Source organism: Humulus lupulus, chromosome 2, assembly GCF_963169125.1.
Source record: "Humulus lupulus chromosome 2, drHumLupu1.1, whole genome shotgun sequence".
Lineage (NCBI taxonomy): Eukaryota > Viridiplantae > Streptophyta > Magnoliopsida > Rosales > Cannabaceae > Humulus > Humulus lupulus.
The window spans coordinates 70,575,967-70,595,643 of record NC_084794.1 but is presented as its reverse complement, the minus strand read 5'-3'; positions in this window follow the sequence as shown (position 1 = coordinate 70,595,643).

The window sequence follows — 19,677 nt, the reverse complement described above, 5'->3', positions numbered from 1 at the left end:
GATAACATTTGCCCCCCAAGTTTATTTATTACGACCAACAATAAATAAACTTTAGGAAAATGACCCTTCAATTACCCCACCAAATCTGTCAGAGTAGTTCGTGCCTCCTTGAAAAAAGTGACATAATCACGTCCAATCATGCCTTTTCGGTTCCCAAGTAAACCTTTGATGGCTATCACGCTTCCCCATGCTTCAAAAAAGAGTAACTTATGATTGCCTCTTTTAACATGTCTCAGACAATATATATAGTCTTCAAAATTACTTTTTCACCTTTTACTAGCTATCTCTTTGTCAAGAACACTCCAAGAACTCCCAAGACAGAACCCAGAAATTTCTCCGAAGATCATCCTTCTTTACTCCAGGAATCTGCTGCTCACATGCCTAGAATCAAAGTTTCTCCAGGACTTCTCAATCTTCGTATAGGTAAATTTTAGAACTTTCGCACCCTTTATTATGCTATGCATGTCTGTTTATGCTAGCATTTTAGGCTCTGAAACAGTGTCGTGTTCCTGGGTAAAAATATAAGAAAATTGGACGTTTGCCGATTGATGTTAGATATGGTAGAGCATACTTGCTTTGTAGGGGTTATGAATCAGTTTGATAGTCGAGATCATAGGTTTAGGACATAAAATCGAAGTAAAAATTCGATTTTTAGGCTAGTTGAAAAACTGGGTTTTTCCCGCCCTTACTGGAGTTGAAAAAACTTTTTCAGAAAAAAACTTTTTACTTTCACTTTTTGATCTGTTTTTCAAACTGTTCGTATAAAAATTTCAATTTTTAGTTAGAATGCTGTTGGTCGTATAAAAGTTAGACTTTTATACACGAACAACGTTATTCTAACCAACTTCTTAGGCTCTTCCTCCTCACCTCCCCGTTTTTTTGTTCGCAGCTTTTAATGCCACACTTGTGGGGAGGTGAGAGGCCGATAGACGACGACTTGCTTGTACAGCTGCTCGCCTGGCTGCCGAAGAAAGGGCCAGAGTTCCTGCTTCCCCTAAAATTTTGCTGGCCACGGGGATGGATGGAGGGGAAGCTGTAGAAGAAGCGGTCAACCAAGATGTTCCCCAAGATCCTCCTGCTGCCCCTTAGTTAGTTTTTTTTTTCTTGTTTTTCTTTTTCTTACACGACCCACGGGTCGTGATGTAAAGACAATATATATTTTTTTATTGCTGCACGAGCGACTTTTTCTTTTAAACTTAACATTTACACCCGAGCAGTACTGCTCGCAGTGTAAAATAATTCTTTTGAAATTATGATTTTTTGCTTTATTATAACATCTGTTCGCATGACTGAACTTAGCATAGTACTTTGGTTTGACTTAACAAAATATAAAATTTTGAAAAATACTCTAAGTATCGTAGCATGCTTTCACTTATTTTGCTCATGCGTTTACATACCTTTTGGCATGCTTTGCTTCCTATGTACCTTATAAGCCCCCCAAGTGATCGAGGAGCTTTAGGTCCTTGGTCACTTGCCTTGACCAAAACCTATACGACCATTACTACTCGGTATAAAACATGAAAATGTAATAGAGCAAAACAACACACGTAATGAGCAAATACTTGTAAAAAATTACAAAGTTTGGCAAGAATGACTGGCTGCGCACAGTCCCTTATAATTCTCGTATTAAATGGACTAAACATGTCTTTACGAGTGATCTTAAAAAATATCTTACACTTATAAGCGATTAGCCATATCTCATGACCAACCCTTTTTCAAAAACTTATAAAAAGTAAAAATTAATACAAGCCAGTCCTTTAAGAAAGATTTTTTATTGATAATACTTGTGCAGGTGTTCTCCATTCCAATAACGTGGAACGAGATTTCCATTCAAGCGTGCAAGTTTGTAAGTGCCTGGATGAAGGACTTCTTCAATCTGGTAAGGTCCTTCCCAGTTTGGTTCGATTACTTCGGCAGCTTGGTCGCAGGTGTTTAAGAAAACTCTTCGAAGTACCAAGTCCCCAACGTTGAACTTTCTTTCTTTTACTTTAGAGTTAAAATACCGAGCGACTTTTTGCTGGTAAGCAGCTACTCGGAGCTGGGCTTTTTCTCGTTTCTCCTCGACTAGGTCTAGGGACTTCATCAACAATTGACTATTTTGGTCTCGGTCGTATGTTATTCTGTGATGCGAGGGCAGATCTAACTCGACAGGCAACATGGCCTCGTACCCATATACTAAGGAAAATGGGGTATGACCTGTTGCTGTTCGGTGGGATGTTTTATACGACCAGAGGACTTCAGGCAACTGTTCTGGCCATGCTCCTTTAGCTTCCTCGAGCCTTTTCTTCAGGGTATCTTTCAATGTTTTATTAACTGCTTCGACCTGCCCATTTGCTTGGGGGTGAGCAACTGAAGAAAAGCTCTTGATGATGCCATGCTTTTTGCAGAAGTCTATGAACAAGTCACTATCAAACTGGGTGCCATTGTCCGAGACAATATTTCTTGGAAATCCATATCGACAAACAATGTTTTTGATAACAAAATCAAGTACTTTCTTCGTCGTTATGGTTGCGAGCGGCTCAGCCTCGGCCCATTTGGTGAAGTAGTCGACAGCTACCACTGCATATTTCACACCACCTTTCCCTATAGGCAAGGACCCGATTAAATCTATACCCCATACTGCGAAGGGCCATGGACTTTGCATTCGCTTTAACTCGTTGGGAGCTGCTCGTGGGATCTTGGAAAATCGCTGACACTTATCACACTTTCGCACGAACTCCATCGAGTCTTCATTCATCGTTGGCCAGAAATATCCCTGCCTTAGAATCTTTTTCGATAGGCTTTGCCCCCTAGCGTGGTCTCCGCAGAAGCCTTCATGTACCTCCTTCATCAGCTCTTTAGCCTTTTCTGGTGTAACACATCTGAGCAGTGGCATTGATTATCCTCTTCGGTATAAAATACCATCGACCAGGATATACCTTGCAGACTGTCTCTGAAGGGTCCGGGCTTTGTTTCTATCTGCTGGTAGTGTGCGTTCGTGAGATACTCTAAGTATGGTGCCATCCATGTATCTTCTAACTGGATCATCATACTGGTTTCGTCTGCTCGTATGCTTGGTGCGCATAGCTTCTCAACTGGCACTATATTTAAAAAGTCAGCATCTTTTGCACTCGCGAGTTTGGCTAAGGCATCCGCGTTTGAATTCTGATCTCGAGGTATTTGCTGGAGGGTATATTTTTCAAATTGTGCCAACAGATCCTTTGTTTTGTTCAGATAAGCCACCATTTTTAGGCCTCGTGCTTGGTACTCCCCTAAGACCTGATTCACTACCAGCTGTGAATCACTGTAGATATCCAGCACTTTTATGTTCATGTCTTTGGCTAATCTTAATCCAGCGAGTAGGGCTTCATATTCAGCTTCGTTGTTCGAACTTCATATTCAGCGAGTAGGGCACTTTTATGTGGGCTTTTAAGGCTTGGAAAGCCTATTCACAGTTTTCAGTCCACTTGAACTTCTTTTTGCCTCTAAGTAGATTGAAGAAAGGAATGCACTTATCTGTTGATTTTGAAATAAATCTACTGAGTGCGGCAATCCTTCCAGTCAAACTTTGCACATCTTTGATCTTTATTGGCAATTTCATATCGATCAGGGCCTTGATCTTCTCAAGATTAGCTTTGATTCCTCTCGAATTGACAATGAACCCCAAGAACTTCCCTGATCCTACTCCGAAGGAACATTTGAGAGGATTTAGCTTCATCTAGTATTTGTTCAGAACATTGAAACACTCTTGTAAATCCTTCACATGTCCTTCTGCCTTTTTTGACTTCACCAGCATGTCATCAACGTACACCTCCATGTTTATCCCAATCAACTCCTTAAACATGTGGTTAACTAGTTGCTGGTAAGTTGCACCAGCATTTTTCAATCCGAAAGGCATTACTTTGTAACAGTATAGCCCTGTATCAGTCTGAAAGCTAGTGTGATCCTCATCAGGGGGATGCATACTAATCTGATTGTACCATGAGTATGCATCCATAAAGGAGGGGATCTCATGGCCTGTAGTTGCATCGACCAGCTGGTCGATCCTTGGGAATGGGAAGCAATCTTTAGGGCAGGCTTTGTTAAGGTCTGTGAAATCCACACAGGTCCACCATTTTCCATTCGGCTTGGGAACCAGCACTGGATTAGAGACCCATGACGGATAAAACGCACCCTCATGAACCCATTCTCCTTCAGTTTTTCAACTTCTTCCTTTAAGGCTTTTGATCTGTCTTTATCGAGCAGCCTTCTTTTCTGTTGCACGGGTGGAAAGCTTTTGTCAACGTTCAGGACATGGCTGATGACTGCAGGATCTATCCCAACCATGTCTTTATGCGACCAGGCGAAAACTTCCTGGTTCTTCCTCAAAAATTCCACCAGTGTGTATTTGGTTGTTGTCTCTAAGTTTTTTCCGACCTTCACAACTCTGGTCGGATACTCTTCGTCGAGTTGGACCTCTTCAAGGTCCTCGACAGGTCCTATATCCTCTTCAAAATCCCCAAAGCGAGGATCAAAGTCTCTATCCTCACTTTGGGCAACACCCTATTTGGTGACTTCATCACCTGATTGGGCTTGTACATCAATGACCAGTTGCAACTCTTTTGGGGGAGCACTCCTCGATATACCCTTCTTGGCCTTAGTGATTGAGGCATTGTGGCACTCCCTTGCTTCCCTCTGGTTTCCCAATACACATCCTACCCCTGAGTCTGTTGGGAATTTCATGGCTAAGTGCCATATAGAGGTGGCGGCCTGAAGGTCGACCAGTATTGGCCTTCCAATTACTGCATTGTAGGCCGAAGGACAGTCAACTACTATAAAATTAGTGAGTAATGTCATGTTGGCGGGCGCAGTACCTGCTGTCACTGGAAGCCTGATTGACCCCGTTGGAGCGAGTCCCTCACCAGAGAAACCATAAATTGTTTGGTTGCAAGGCTCCAAGTCCTTTGTGGACAACTTCATTCGTTCCAGCGAAGATTTATATAGGATGTTAACTGAACTTCCTGTATCGACCAATACTCTTTTCACCATCATATTGTCAATCTGAACATCCACGACCAGCGGATCGGAATGTGGGAACCGGACATGTTGGGCATCATTATCAGAGAAAGTTATTACATCGTCCTCTGTTCGAGCCTTTTTCGTTGCCCGATCCTCCACAGTCATCATCTTGATGTCTTGGTCATGGCGTAGGGTCCGAGCGTATCGTTCCCTTGCCTTTCTGCTGTTTCCCACGAGGTGCTGGCCTCCGCAGATGGTGAGTAAGGTGCCTGCCACGGGATCAGGCTGTAAAGGTGGCGAGCGCTGGCGTGCAGGCGCCTGCTCGTTTCCACCCGAAGCCTCTCGTTGGGAAGCTCCCGCAGCTCGCACGTATTTCCTCAAGTGTCCTTGTCTAATAAGGAACTCGATTTCGTCCTTCAGCTGGTTACACTCGTTCGTATCGTGTCCGTAGTCGTTGTGAAAGCGAAAAAACTTGGTTGTATCCCTTTTTGAAATATCCTTTCGAATGGGAGCGGGTCTTTTGTAGGGTACATTGAAACTTGTGGCCTGATACACCTCTACTCGAGACTCAACAAGGGTGGTATAGTTGGTGAAACTTGGCTTATAACAGTTGCCCTTGGGGCGCTTACTCTCGGAGGTAGAGGGTTCCTTATGGGGCCGTTCCCCCCCATTCTTGCCATTGCCATCCCTGTTGCCTTTGTCATTGTCTTTGGGCTTTGACCCATTGGTGGCTTTGGCGGGGTCTTCAGTCCCTTTGTCCTTATTTGGGGGCTTTAACTCGCTGGCAATTGCATCCTCGAGCTTGATGTATCGATCAGCTCGATCCAAAAAATCTTGGGTAGTTTTAACCCCATTCTTCCTGAGGCTACTCCAAAGGGGCGTACGACGCCTAACTCCTGCAGTTAGGGCCATCATTTTGCCTTCGTCTCCCACTGTTTTGGCCCTAGCTGCCGCTCGCATGAAATGCTGGACATAATCTTTCAGTGGTTCTCCTTCTTGCTGGTGTATCTCGACCAGCTGGTTTGCCTCAGTGGGGTGCACACGACCCGTGTAAAATTTTCCATAAAACTCCTTTACGAAAATTTCCCAGGATACTATACTTGCAAGAGGGAACTTAAAGAACCACTCCTATGCAGCATCAGAAAGTGTTGTAGGGAAGATCCTGCATCGAGCGTCTTCAGACACCTTCTGAATGTCCATTTGTATCTCAAACTTGTTGACATGAGATACCGGGTCACCATACCCATCAAAGTTTGGAAGTGTAGGCATTTTAAACTTACTGGGGGTTTCAGCCATGGCGATCCTTTGTATGAAAGGGGTGCCCCTTCTCCTGTCGTACTCGATATGAGATGTTCTTCCCCCGACCAGTTGTTGCACTGCTTGGTTCAGGGCATCTATTTGGGCCTGGAAGACCTCTAGGATTGCCAGTGCAGCTGGCGCCGGGGGGGGGGGGGGGGGGGCGTACTCATCATGCTTCTCACATCGATCATTGAGTACATCCCTCAAATCATCATCACGAGGCCGCTGCTCACTGGCTCCCAATCGGCTGAACACATTATTCTGCCTAGGTTGCCCCCCAGCGTTATGGCTAACAAGCCTGTTTTCTCTGGGAGGTGGGGTCTTGCCTCCACCTTTCTCCTCTTGCCTTCGACCAGCATTCCTCCTACCTGAATCAGCCTCATTGTAATCATGGCCATCTCTGAACTGTGGCTGACTTCGGTGCGAACGACTGTTCGCACTATTCCCGTGGGCTGGTCTTCCACGAGCGTCGGGGGGTGGCCTGCATTGGTCGTGGTGTCCCCGTACACTGTTGTGCCATGGGGGGCCCCTGACCGCAGAGCCTGACTCTAGATTCCTCCTGTTAGCAAAAGGATTTGGCCCCCTGCTCGGTAGGTTTGGCTCTTCTTCCAGTGGGCGTCTAGGTCTATGGGGCTGGTGCCCTGCCCTATTATGCCTTGAGCGCGGAGGATTTCCTCAACCAGCTGAGGATGGAGGTTGTGGTCCAAGATCTCTTGGTGGGGCCTCATTCTGAGACACGGGTGGCTGCTCTGCCCTTTGAGGTGGCAAATCCGACTGAGAAGCCGGTGCAGCCTGATTCCTTGCCAGTTGGAGGGCTGCTTCAAGGCCTGCCATGGCATCCCTTTGACGACAGTCCATCTCCACCTGTCTCTCGCTCAGCTCTTGGCACTGGCGCTCTATCTCCCTTTGCTGTGACGCCATTATCTCGGCGGCACTCTCTTGATTGGCCCTCAGAGCGGTCAATTCATCTTGCAACACCCCCAATGTTTTCTTTAGGGCCTCAGAGTCTACTTCCTCCTCATCGAACTCCAAATGAGGTTCGTCTTCAACCATATTTGGTGGAGAAGCCTGGGATGGTGCGGCAGCAGCCTATCCAGTTTTCTTGGATGTCTTTGCCATTAGTACCTTCAACAACTTCTTCTCAAGCTCTCAATGAAAGCACCAGAATGTTGACCCTCATTTTGGCCAACTAACACGGAGTCAAATGCTTGATGTGATCGAAAGTATTGAATAAGATCTAATGGAAAGAAAAATAGACAACACAACAATTTATAGTAGTTCGGCCCCAAGAATTGGTAATGACCTACGTCCACTTAGGCTATTATTGATCTTGATTCTCAAAGGGGTGATCAAAGAACTAGGGTTCTTGAGTTTTACAAGCCTTAGAGGGATGAGTAATACAACCAAAAGATAATAGCCAAAGTTCTCTTGCTCTCTCTTCTAAAGCACAAACAAAATTAGCCAAAAGCCCATCCCTTGAGCTACTTCTTTTCTATTTATAGGCTCAAGGTGGGTTACATGAATCAATCAAAGATATTTTTACCTAATTAATCGGATAATCAGGTACAAAGGGAAATAATCTCGGATATGATTACAATTGTACAAGATTACTCAAAAATATACGGAGTATACGAGCAGTCTGGTCGTATATAAAACTAAAATAGTGTGTCAGGGGAACATCCTTGATCGATGGTCGAACAGAACCTCTGCCAGGTGTCAGCCACGTGTTGAAAATATTTGCCACGTCATCCATACCTGCTTTTTGGATAACACTCTTATAATTCCAAGTTACCATGAATAGCTTATTAGATAATGATATTATTTAATATACTACATATTTACTTTTATAAAAACTACATTTTTGTTGCTTTTAAAATAATTTAAGATGTCAATAAGCTACCTTGTAATATATGATTAAATTTTTGGGTATGACACAAATTTAAAGCAATCAAATGATTTAGTGAGTTACTAAAAATAGTTCTTATATTCAATTTCAAAGCTACAAAATAATATCTTAAATAATGCCCATTTTTTGGACTACTTGATTTAACGATTACTTAAATAAATTAAAAAGACCAAAAAAAATTAATTAATTAAAAGCAACTACAAATAGGGGTGTTCATAAAACCGCCCACCCCGCACAAACCGCCTACACCGCACCACACCGCAATTTGCGGTTTAGAACCCTTCGCGGTGCGGTTGTGGTTTGTATTTTTGCCAAGCCGCGCAGTGCGGTTTGCGGTTTTAAATTTTATAAATGCGATTCAAACCACACCGCACTGCATCATTATATATATTAACTTTTTTATATTATTTTTTTCAATTTCACTACATTTAAAGTTAATGCATAAATATTTATATAGTATAATATAATATACACATTATCTAGAAAAAAAATATAATGTTTCATAGGATGCTAACACATATTCTACTTCAATCTAAATATATTCCTCCTTAATTAAAATAATATTTACTTTTATATTACATTTTTTCTTTGTTATTAGTTTGTTATATTTTTATTATTTTGCTTAAAGTTTATTAGCTTGTTGTACATTTAATTATTTTGTTAAACACTCTATGGTTATGAGATTTATTATGAATCTTTCTTAATTATAATATTTAATTGTTAAATTATTTGGCAATAGGTATAAACCGCCCACACCGCACCGCACCACACCGCATTTTTACGGTGTGGTTTATGCGGTTTGAGGTGTATGCGGTGCGGGTTGCGGTTTGGAAAATTGTTCAAACCGCATATGCGGTGGAGTCCAAAAAATTAGAGAAAAACCGCACCCCCCGCACCACAAACACTCCTAACTACAAAGTTACTTTTTATACATAATGGAAACTATTAATAAAATTCCAAAAATAAGTTTGGAGTTAATTAACTAAAATAATTTTTTTTGCATAAAGGTAATTAATCAATATCTAATTGGTATCCTAAGCAACTAAATGGTTGCTTTTGATTTTGGTGACAGCGATAAAATATATGCTTCCTACATATCAAAATGATCACATTAAAGAGTAGTTCGCAATGGTACCGCTCTTGAACTCAAATAATAAGCCGTGTGGAATGAATTTTATTTTAAAATTGTGGAAAAGAGAGAGAAAAGAGAGAGACAATAGCTTGACAATTGTGCAAAATTACAATTAATTTGAAAAATGTATAAAAAAAAAACGTTATAATTGTAATTAAAATGAGAAAAAGGTTTTGGGATGGAAATTTCTCTTCTGGAAATGGTCTTGGTAAGTAGTTGTACTGATTGTCATTATGGGTATGTATGACATTCTGGGTCATTGTGTGATGGGCCAAAGGAAGGCCCAGAATTGGGCCTTATTGGATTAGGCCTGGTACAACTTTTGCCTACTACACACGTGTTGAGCTTGATAATGACATAGTTTTTTCATGTTAATATATATATATGGACAATTCTTCTATAGGGGCTTCACTTTAAGCCCTACCGATAGGACTCTCAGTGTTTCTCGACCCGTGAACAGTTTTTGGCGTGACTTTTTTTTTTTATGAGCGTGTATATTATAGCTATTTAGAGCATCCTGCAAATTTTCAGAAAATTCCGAATAGTTTACAATACCGAAAACTAGGTTCAAACATGTTGTTTTCCACGCTCATAAAAAAATTAGTCACGCGTGCAACATGTTTGAACCTAGTTTTCGGTATTGTAAACTTTTTGGAATTTTCTGAAAATTTGCAGAATGCTCTAAATAGCTACAATATACATGGTCATAAAAAAATCATGCCGAAAAATGTTCAAGGGTTGAGAACACTGAGAGCCCTACCGGTAGGACTTAAAATGAAGCCCCTATAGGAGAATTCCCCTATATATATATAGAGGATCCTTCTTTGGTGCGGGCGTACACCCGTGCAGCTCTTTTCTTAAGTATGTGATTGGTTTTAAATAAAAATTTCATTGTATTACATTAAAACCGAGTGTACACTAATTTTTTTCTTCAAAAAGTAACCTTGGTCAGAGTGTTGTTAGAGAAAACTCTTGCTATTAAAAAAAAAAAACTATCATTTCATCAACACATCCCACTTTAGCCTACTCTGTCTCCACTGCCTCATTTGTCGACCATGGATTCATCCACAATGTTCGTTACATTTGTCCTGTCCACTGCTCTTCACTCTGTCATCTTCTTCAGCTTCTGCCTTTGACCTGAACCCATCCCCACTGCCACCATCACCCGAAATGCCTCTTCACCTTTGTGTATCAATTGCAACAATAAATACTGTGGGTTTAAGGATTTCATTGCCATTGCATACAGATAACAATGCATGTAAGTATAAAGGTTTAGAGAAGAGATAGTTTTCTCATTAATATTATCAGCCTTTAAATAGGCAAATACAGGGTATTTACAATATATCTTGGAGAACTAATTCACGTAAAGTAATGCTAGAAAATAGCAGTAAGACTAGGTAAGTAAATATTAATTAGAATAAATATATATACAAATCATATAACATAACAGACTTTAATGTGGAACAGACTTTGCATTGTTGATATCTTCTATATTCCCCCGCAAGATGGATGGTGGTTGAGCAAGGCCAATCTTAGTAAATAAGAGATGAAGACGAGACTTAGGTAGTGGCTTTGTGAGACAATCAGCCAATTGATCATGACCTGAGATATGTTGCACACAAAGTGTGCCTTTCTGAACTTGATCTCGTACAAAGTGGAAGGCCAGTGCAAGATGCTTCATGCGTGAATGAAAAACTGAATTGGCCGCATAATGAGTTGCTCCAAGATTATCACAATAAATTCTAGGAGGTTGTTGGAGATGAATATCTAACTCTTGGAGAAGAGACGGAAGCTATATAACCTCAGCACTAGTGGTTGCCACAGCTCTAAATTCGGCTTCTGTCGAAGATTTAGCGAGGCTCTACTGTTTCTTTGAACTCCAAGAGAGAGGATTTCGTCCCAAATAGACAATATAGCCAGTGGTAGATAAGTAGTTATCACGATCACTCGCCTAATCCGCATCGCAGAAAGCATGAAGTTGTGATGGAGATTGGCGATGGATGATAATACCATGTTGAGACGTACCATTAAGGTAGCGAAGGAGTCTTTTGAGTGCAACATAGTGAAGATTCGTAGGCTTGTGCATGTATTCGGAGAGCTTGTTAACCGTAAAGGCAACGTCTGGCCTCGTTAAGGATAGATATTGTAGACTGCCAACTAGTGCGCGATACTCAGTAGGATTAGCTAAAGGCAAGCCATCAATGAGGTTGAGAGAGGGATAAGTGACCATGGGTGTAGATACCGGCTTAGCATCTGACATCTTGGTACGTTCTAATAAATCTTGAACATACTTCTTTTGACTTAAGAACAACCCATGCTCATGAGGCAGGACCTCAACACCAAGAAAATATGAGAGTGACCCCAAGTCTTTTAGGGAGAAGCGAGAGACCAAGCTAGTGAGAAACACTTGTAGAGCGGAAGATGAAGGACCCATAATAATATCGTCAACATATACCAGTAGATAAAAAGTGACATTATGATGCTTGTAGATAAACAATGAAGAATCAGCAATAGAATTGCGAAAACCATAAGACAGAAGATAAGTGTGGAGCTCTTGATACCAAGCTCTCGGAGCTTGTTTGAGGCCGTAGATAGCCTTCTTAAGCTTGCATACATGAGTGGGCTTATCTTTATCCAGGAAACCCGGAGGCTGTGACATGAAGACATTTTCATTAAGATTACCTTGAAGAAAGGCGTTGTTAATATCAAGCTGTCAAATATTCCACCCATTTGTCACTGCAAGAGAGAGCATGAGTCTGACTGCTGTAGGTTTGATAACTGGACTAAAAGTCTCTGAATAATCAATCCCAGGTCGTTGATGAAAACCCTTAGCAACAAGGTGAGCCTTGTAACACTCAATTGCACCCGTAGATTTGTATTTAACTCAGTAAACCCATTTGCATCCAACAACATTCTGAGAGGGGTGAGAGGGAACAAGTTCCCAAGTAGCATTACGTACCAAAGCATCATATTCCTCTATCATGGCAAGACGCCACTAAGGATCTTTTAGAGCTTGAGTAATGTTACGGGGTTCCGTTGATTGAGCTTGAGTAGTGGTTGGATTGACAAACTTTGGGTTGGGCTTAACAATATTATTTCGTAGACGAGTGACAATGGTTCTAGTGGGTGGAGGAGGTGGTGGTGAAGGGAGATTAGGTGAGACAATAGGAGTTGGTGGGGTGGTGGACGATGGTTGGGGAGGTGAGGGCAGTGGTGAGATGGTAACAGTAGGTGGTGTTTGAGGCTCAACAACAGGTTGCATAGTGGGCTGCATAGGAGGCGGCAATGCAATGTGAAGGGCCACAGTGCACCATTCAGCAATGTTGGTAAGAGAGATGGGAGTAGATGTTGGACTAAAGGTGGGAAAGGGGAAGACATTATCCACAAATCTGACGTGCCTAGAGACATACACCCTGTTAGTTGGAAGATGTAAACAATAATAGGCACTCTGTGAGGGAGAGTAACCTACAAAGATGCATGGAAGAGACCGATTATCAAGTTTATGACTAGCATATGGACGCAGCCATGGGTAGCACAAACTTCCAAAACTTTGCAATTTGGAATAGTTGGGTGCAGTCCCAAAAAGTCGAAGATAAGGAGAATCATTATTAAGTGTTGGAGTTGGGAGTCGATTAATCAAATATGTGGCTGTAGAAAATGCATATGGCCAATAATTTAAGGGCATTTTGGCATGAGAAAGAAGGGATAAACCAGTCTCGACAATGTGCTTATGTCTACGCTCCGCAAACCCATTATGTTCTGGAGTGTGAGGAGGAGTAGTAAGATGAGAAATGCCATGATGGGCAAAGTAAGGTTTAAGTTTTTCATATTCCCCATCATTATCACTAAATACTTGAACTATTGGCTTCTTAAAAAATTTCTCAACAAGTGCTTGAAAATGATAAAAAGTTTGTTCAGTGTCAGACTTTTTTTTGAGAGGATATAACCATGTGTATTTTGTAAAATGATCAACAAAAATCACATAATATTTGTAATTGTCATTTGATAACAGTGGGCTAGACCATACATCAGTAAAAATTAAATCAAGAGGAGCACTAGAGGTAAGAGTAGAATCAGGAAAAGGTAGCTTGTGGCTTTTATTTATATTGCATGAATTACAATGCGACATAGAGATATCGGAAATAGCTAATGAAAACTTGGAGTTTAAAAGTCTAAGAATAGAACTAGATGGATGCCCAAGTCGATGGTGCCAATCATGAATGGGCTTTTTGAAACTTGTGTAGACTCGAGGAGGTTTCGGGTGCCATTCATAAATACCAGCTTTAGATGGCCCCTGGAGAAGAGTGGTGCCCTTCGACTGTTCCTTGACATGAAAAAGAGAAGGTAAGAATTCAATTGAAGTGTTGTTTTCTTGACAAAACTTTGAGATGGAGAGGATATTTCGTGAGATAGATGGAACATGTAGGACATTAGAGAAAGTAAAAATTTTAGAAGGAGTGGTGAGAGAGAAAGAACCAATATTTTCTATGGGAAGGGACGAGCCATCACCAATGACAATTTCATCTGAGCCATCATATGGTGCATGTAATGAGAGGTTGTTGAGATCATTTGTGACATGGTGGGATGCACCACTATCCAGGAGCCAGCCATGGGATGAGGTGCCATCATATGGTGCATGTAATGAGAGGTTGTTGAGATCATTTGTGACATGGTGGGATGCACCACTATCCAGGAGCCAGCCATGGGATGAGGTGCCATTGTGAACACCTTGCATAATGTGAGCTTGAGGTAAGGAAGGAGGCTGTCGACCCATTTGAGCAGGTCGAGCATAGACCGGAGTGGGGACCTCAATGGTAGGAAAAAGGGTCTTGAATATATTGCATTTGTTGAGAGCATGACCAGTGACCCGACACCATTGGCATTTACCCAAATATGGTCGTTGTGGCTTGGCTGAAGAAGAAGATTGAGGAGTGGGAAGCAGGGGTGGTGATGAAGAGCTTGATTGTTGACCTTTAGAATAATTTTTTCGGTATTGGGTAGCATGCACAGTGGTCGGGAATTGGGCAGGAGAAGATGTGTTAGCAACAACAACCTCTTTTGTGATTAATTTTTCATGAAGTTCCTCAAAGGAAATAGGGGTGTCTCGAGCATTGACGACGTCAATGACAGACTTGTACATCTCATAATCAAGACCTTGGAGCACCTTGTCAATAATGTCCTCATGGTCCATAGGCTTTCCCATAGCAGCGAGACGGTCCGTGCACCGCTTGATAGCTTGCATATACTCATGAATCAATTGATTAGTGTGAGTAAGTTTGGAGAGCTGGGTCTTTATTTGTTTGACGTGACCACGTGATGTACTAGCATATGTGGAGGAAAGGATATCCCACGCCTCCTTGGCAGTGCTAGTTTGAGAGACAAGAGGTACAAGATCTTGGGAAAGAGCCCCAACGAGAGCACCAAAAACTAGTCGATCTTGGCGAAACCAAGTCAAGGCTGCTAGGTTGGGGGCAGAAACACTTCCAGTGGTGATGGTTTTGGGAGGAGAAGGAAAAGAGCCATCGATATATTTCCACAGATCATAACCAAGAAGTGTTGCTTGCAACTAAGTTTTCCATGTTATGTAATTGGTGGGTGTTAATTTGATGGTGTTTTGCAATTGGAGAATAGTAAATGGATTAGCAGGCTCATTAGTATTAGGAATGGTGGATTGCTCATTCGCCATTGGAAGGAAGAAAAAAAGAAGAATAATAAGGTGGGATCGTGTGGGCTCCTGATGGACTCCTGATACCATATAAAGGTTTAGAGAAGAGATAGTTTTCTCATTAATATTATCAACCTTTAAATAGGAAAATACAGGATATTTACAATATATCTTGGAGAACTAATTCACGTAAAGTAATGCTAGAAAATAGCAGTAAGACTAGGTAAGTAAATATTAATTAGAATAAATATATATATACAAAGCATATAACAAAACAGACTTTAATGTGGAACAGACTTTGCATTGTTGATATCTTCTATAGTAAGGTCATAGGCAATCTAGTTGTAGAGTAATCAAATCAATTTAATTTGATGTATATACAATGGCATTTAAGCCAAAGAAGAACTAGAGAATTGAGGGTAAGCTTGAGATTATTCTTGATATCGTCAAATAATATCTTCATTAACTAAAATATACCTTTTCTAAAAAAAAAAATTAGGGTGAAAAATCAACTTTTTTAGAGCTAATAATAAATCATCAATGAAAGAGACTATCACTAAACAGTGTTTTTAACACCAACCAAGTAATTTGAATAGATTATCATTCCCAATCATCATAGCATCAAGATTTGATAATTGATATTGCTTGGAAGAATGGAGAAAATAATGGGTATTGTTCTATGTTGTCACTATCATAAAGTAGTAGAAACTTATGTTACTGGTCCTCAAGTTCTTGATCTATGGTAGCACAAATTTCCAAGTGAAAATCATTTCTTCTAATATCTCTCTTCACCAAATCGAGAAGATAAAAAGAAACCAGAAATTGAAAGCTTGAGCATCAATTTGTTGCAGACGAAAGAAAGTTCAATTTCTCGAAAAAAACAAAAAAACAGAGCAATTTTATTTTGTTCCAAACCCAACAACCAATTTGGTTCATCTCAACTTAACTACCTTTGTTATCCAATAAACACTCAATTAAGGTATTAATTAGAACCATTTCACATTAAAGTTGAAATTTTTATACACAACCAAAAATATATACAACCACACTGGTACAATATCTATCATTGCCTGTATACTCCTAAGCCCTCAAAGTTAAAGAATAAACACTAAAAAAAATGTAAACAAAAAGCATTAACATTTGAATTTTAAAACTTTTTTTTTTTTCAGAATAACCATAGATCATTGCTCATATGCCCTAATCCCAAATTTTCTATTTCGAAAAAAAAATAGCAATACTAAAATGATAAATTTAAAAATAAATAGTCACAAAACAGACGTTTATACCTATTTTCATGGAAGAGAATGGTTGGAAAATACTTTTATCCAACAACGAGTTAGCTTTCCAAGAGATAAAAAAATATATATAATTTTTTTATTAAAGTGGTACTGTTGGTATAGGCTATGTTAGTATACAATCAAGCCTCATTTCAAATGGTGTAGCTTTCATTTCAAGCCAATCATAGGCTTAAAAAAAGAGACGTACGGGTGCGGGCGTATGAAGACTTTTTCTATATATATATCTTTTAGGACCACGATTCCATCACGCTTGGTACGGAGGCGGAAGACATTCCACCTTTTGATTTGAGTCGTTGATTTTGATTGTAATGATCCAACGATGGAAGCTCAAGAATGCTGGATTAATATGGGTCATTGAAAGTTGGATTAATGATCCAACAGCTGGGTAGAATTCTGCAAAAGAAGCTGCTCATCTGATAGTATTTTGTAGTTATAGTCTACTTTAGTAGGGGTATGACTTAAGTTTAATAGTGCAATTGATGGACTTTGACAACCGGTCACCTTCCCACCCATTGTTTCAAAGAAAAACCTCTCATTTTCTTCTATTTCACACCTCTCATTTTCTTTATCTAAAACACAAACATTACTCAGCTTCTTTTTTTTTTTTTAAAAAGCTTCGGTTTTTCATCAAACGAACGATGCATGAAGACATCCCACCTGAACTAAGATATTGAAGTTACTGGGGTAAAAAATATGGGTTAGTATTGTTTTCAAAACTCTCTTCTCTCTTTACCGTTTTCCACTCTCTTCTCATAAAAGAAAATCGAGTCATTATTTTTTCTAATTTTTTCTGGGTAGATTGTGTAACAGGCACGGTGCGATCGGGGGTTCCGTCGTTGAACGTACGATGGAGAAAGTGGAACTGAAATTAGCGTTTGATGTCCTTGAAGTACGAAACCTGAGTTTGTAATTTGAGGAAATTAGTGAATAACTTCATCGATAATGTTGTTGCATGTGTTGTATCACCAAAACCATATTAGGATCTACATGCCAAACAGTAATCATTTTGTATTCATTTTGAAGCTGATAATTTTAATTCTATTTTATAAGTAGTATACTATCTTTTTATGAGTAGATTTTGTATAAAGGGAAAATTGCAGCGACAATTACTTTGCAAAAATGACCTTTTAATAAATCCTATAATTAATGGTTAGCTCTACAACGTTAAATCAATATGCCTAATAATAATGTGTGATTAAAGTTTTTGCATGTTTAGAGATGTTGTACTGTATATTTAGTTCATGAGCTGAACTCCTAATTTTGGTATCATTCTATTTATAGGCGTGATATTAAATAGTATATCTTGAGTTTTAAACATGCACATAACTATTTGATTGAATGCTCTAAAAAGGGTACAACTACAACTTATTGTTATATTTTATAGACTTATTTTGATTGTGAGATACCCAAGCTTCAGTTTTCGAGATTTAGTTGGATATGATATGTATGTAGAAACTAGTTTATTTATTATTTCTAATTAATTATTGTTATTTTGTCGAGTGTCTGACATTTACTTGTTTGTAATAGTAAGAAAATTTCTTGATACATTGTCAAGTAAAGTGACTAATTTAGGGCCAAAGTAAAATAGATACTTGAAAGTGAACGTTTAACTAGTTGCTGGCCTAAATATCTTTTGCTTTTACTTATGAAAAATCAGATAATCTAAACTTAGGGGCATCATAGACATCACAACCAAATTGTAAACTTTTCCCCTATGACACATTAGCAACTTTGTCAATTGTTAATATTTTTTCCATGCATAAGTCAAATTTTTTATCTGAATACTTATTTGGATTGGCTAACCATCAGGTTGGTTTTGTTATTTTAAGGAATTAATTGATGCAAATGAGCGGTATCATTATTTTTCATGAGTCCGAACTTCAAAATGGAGTTGCAAAACTGAGTCATTGCTTTCTTCTTGTTAGTTATAATAGAACTTGTTAATTATAGCTTGGCTTAACATGCTTTGGGATTTGTATATTTTTGTTGACAAGGACCTATGATTCTCAAATAAGCTATGCAAGTTGTGGAAATTATTCTTTAATACCTATCTAGAGCACTGATTTGGTTGTCCTTTTATGTTTAGTATCCTATTCTTTACATTGCATTCATTATTCATAGGTTCATTTCTCTTTTCTGTGAAGGACCATTATCTTCAGAAAAAATAATAATCTCCTTACTCTTTGTTTCCATTTTTCAAGACTAAAAATAACAAATAATCTCCAAATTATGTCTAAAAACAGAGAAAGCCTATAGAATTATCTTTATGCTTCATAAATGCTCCCAGAGCAACTTGTTTTGGCTGCCCAATATCCGTGCCTCGGTTGATTTTCTTAGCTAGTCAACTCACAACTTCCACATTCACAACTTGATGCTGATGCAGGGCTTAAAAACTATAAAAGATATCCACTAAAATGTTAGTAAATATTCATTACTGTAGTACTATCCTCTTTTTGTTGTTAAATTGTAATCTATACTTGTTAAATGTATCTTTTGTAAGTAGCAATTTATTGGGGACAAATTAATAAAAAAAACTAATATATATTTTTTAAAATGCTAGCAACTCCAATAAAATATTGGGGAATAGTTTATTATATGAACTAGAGGTTGTATAAGTTTACAAGTAGAATTCTCCTTAATTTTGGAGCTAATTATTGGCTTTTTGCAGGCTAAATTATTTAGTTGTTGCCTGAATCCATGTGCTAGTCATAACTGATTAATCATTTTTCAAATGATGATTAAACGGAAGCACGATGTTGTGGCTAGTAATGATAAGGTGGCTAAGAAGGATGTGGTTAAGAATGAAAGGGTCGCTGCTAAGAAGGACAATATGACTGATTTAATGTGGGTATTTGTTACCATTGTCTTTTTCAATTAGTCTGTTGAGTATTGATTATCTAGCCACATTATTTTGTATTTAATGTTTACTATGTTCTATTATCTTAGGAGTGTTACAATTGAGAAAATGGCAGCAGAAACAACCCGAAAAATGGAGGCCACTATAAGAGATCAAAATTGACTTCAGCTTGCTGGGGTATGATACTGTACTTGGAATATAATCACACTTTGTATTTTTTGTGTGTTATTTATTAGCAATGATTAATGATATTATTTGGTTTCATGTAGATGTAGAAGGATCTTGCTGAAAAGTGGAGGGCTGCTTTCAATACAACTTCCCCAAGCAAGTCTCCAAAAAAAAGAGCAATTAATACAACATCCTATAGCAAGTCTAAGAAGCAGAAGGATGCGACATCTTATGATGATGATGACAGTACGAAAACTGAAAAGGGGGATAAGTTTGAAGAAGATGAGGCTAGTTTAGAGGTTGATTCACGTGATAGTCACAAGATGTTCTTTTGAACGGGTAGTTAGGATAGTGAGTTCCTTATCTAATGAACAA